The sequence below is a fragment of the Chrysochloris asiatica genome, unplaced genomic scaffold, assembly GCF_000296735.1.
Source record: "Chrysochloris asiatica unplaced genomic scaffold, ChrAsi1.0 scaffold00025, whole genome shotgun sequence".
Lineage (NCBI taxonomy): Eukaryota > Metazoa > Chordata > Mammalia > Afrosoricida > Chrysochloridae > Chrysochloris > Chrysochloris asiatica.
In genome coordinates this window covers 11427922-11430718 of record NW_006408543.1, presented here as the reverse complement: position 1 = coordinate 11430718, position 2797 = coordinate 11427922, and positions in this window count along the sequence as shown.

The following is a 2797-nucleotide window of genomic DNA, read 5'->3' as shown; positions in this document are numbered from 1 at the left end:
GAATGGGTCCATATTTCCTCAGAGAATTAGAATCCCTTACTCCAGTAGGCTTATCTAGTGACCTTGTCTCTACCAGTTGGTTCCCTGGCATGAGGAAACAGAATCAGGCAGGTGAGTGGGAGGGAGGAGTAGGGAGGGCAGCCTCAGTTTCAATTCACTGGCATCACAACTGCCTTTCCTGATGGAAGCATTCCGTTCCTGGACACTAGCCCAAGGTCGCAGGAAGGAAAGCGAACATTTCATCAGTTGGCATTGGTGGGTACTTTGATGTAGTTGGTTCCTGGACCCGTGCATTTGGGCTCTGGGGGAGGCGGTACCATGGAATGCCTGCTGGTTTGGAGCATACCCTGAACTCTGTAGAACAGCACCCCAATCTCACAGGGTGCTGTTTTTCTTCTGGCGCCAAAGCCAAGTCTTCCGCAGTCTATCCCTCTCTGGGCAGCTGCTTCTGGAGGGTGGGGCAGGTTTCCTGTTGTTTGCTGATACTGAGTCAGCTCCAACTCACCATGACCCCTACGCACAACAGAATGAAATGTTGCCTGCATCACCTTCAAGTTCATGGCCACGTTTGAGGCCTTCCAACCCAGGCCCATCTCAAATAGAATTCTGCTGTGACCCATAGAGTGTTCATTGGCTAATTTCAGAAGATCACCTGACCTTTTCTTCTTAGTCTTAGTCTGGAAGCTCCAGCAAACCTTATCCACCATGGGTGTTGTTGTTAAGTGGTTTCCACAGAGATCCTGTATAGGGTTTCCGAGGAACAGCTGGTGAACTCGAACCACCGACCTTGCCGTTCAAATAGCTTTGTAGTCTGACGCATTAACCCACAGCACCACACCAGGACTCCATCCACCATGGGTACTCCTGTTGATATTTGAAATCTTGGTGCCATCACATTCAGCTTCACAGCAACACACAAGTTGCCACAGTACAACACATTGAGAAACTAGTGGTAGTCTTAGGTGTTTGTTTTTATTTTATTTTTTATATTTCTTTATGCTTGGAGTTCATTTAGCATATTGGATTTGTGGATTCATAGTTTTCATTTGAGTTTGGAAATGTTTCAGCTTCAAATACTTGATGGGAAAATTCCATTAGCTTTTAATTCCATTTTTTTTTCCACCTACTTTTTCAAATATTTTCTGTCCCTCCTCCACACCTCTTTCTCTATCCTCCCCTTCAGCATTCCAATATATTACACTACTTGAAGTTGTCCCTGAGTTTCCTGGTGCTATGTTAATTTGGGGGAGAATTCTTTTTTCCTTACTTTTATATGAATTGAATTGTGTACCCCCTCAAAAAAAAAAAAAAAAAAAAAGAAAGCAATTCTAATTCCTATACCTGTGACTGTAATCCTGTTTGTGAATAAGGTTTCCTTAGTTATGTTCATGAGGCCATATCCTTCTTGCACCTAATCATATTTGAGAAATGAAAGAGCAGATTAGGCACAAAGATAGACAAGCCACCAGGTGGAGAACAGATGCTATCTGAAAGCGATGCTGGTAGATCCCAGGAACTCCAACTGTGGCCAGTTACTAGAAGCTGAAATAGAGGCAACAAGACCTTTCCTGAGAAGCTGGATTATATGAAGAAAAACATAGCAGAGATGAGGGCAAACAGATGCCATGCTACATGAAGTTCTCCAAGGACCCAAAGACTAGAAGCTGAAGAGACAAGGACTTTTCTCCCAGAGCCAGTGGAGAGGAAAGACCTTCCCTAAAGCAGACGCCCTGAATTTGGACTTCTAACCTCCTCAAGTGAGAAGATAAAAGTGTTTGTGAAAATCATCCACTTTCTGTTACATCCATACTAGATAACTAACCAAGCATTATTCACCATAGCTTAAAGGTAGAAGCAATCCAATTTCCCATCAACAGGAGAATGAATAAAAGAATTCTAGTCTGTCCACACAATGGAGTATTCTTTACCCATCATAGAGGAAAGAAGTACTGATTCATGCTATAACATGGATGAACCTTGAAAACTTTATTCTAAGTGAAAGAGGCCAGACACAAAAAAACACATATTGTTTGGCACCTTTTATAGGAAATACCCAGAATAGACAAATCCAGAGACTGAATGGGTACGAGGCATTTTTCTGGGGTGATGAAAAGGTGTTTAAGTTAGAGACGTGATGTTTATTCTATATCTACAATGAGTGCCACTGAATTGTATACTTAAAAATGGTTACTTGTATGTGATGTGAATTTCACTCCAATAAAAACAAGAAAGGCCATATAGCCTGGCCCCTTGTTTACTAGAATACTCACTTGTGGCGCTCTGAACCACCTTCTTAGAAGGCTAACTCTTCTGAGGCCACCATGCTGTGAGGAAACCCAGCTGCACTGAGAGGTCAAGCGTAGATGCTCTGGTCCCTCGTCTAGTTGAGCCTCATCATCTCTGCGTCATGTCACCTCAGGCACCAGACTTGGAAGCCAAGAAATCTCCTCCATTCCAGCTCCTAGCCATTCAAGTCGTCCTGAACCAAGGGTCCAGAAACCATGGAGATGTCAAACTGCTGTGCCAAATTCTCGACCCATAGAATATTGACCTTCTTGTGCCCAAGTTTCTTCATCTATAAAATGGGAGTAAGTACAGTCTAGAGTTCTTGTGAAGGTTAAATGAGTTAATATATGTTAAGTGCCTTTGAGTCAGCTCTGACTCACAACAACCCCGTATAGGGTTTCTGAGGCCGTGCATCTTTTTTATTTATTTATTTATTTATTTATTTATTTATTTAATGTTTTATTGTGAATTATGTGACAGTTTACACGGGAGAACATTAATTTTACATTCA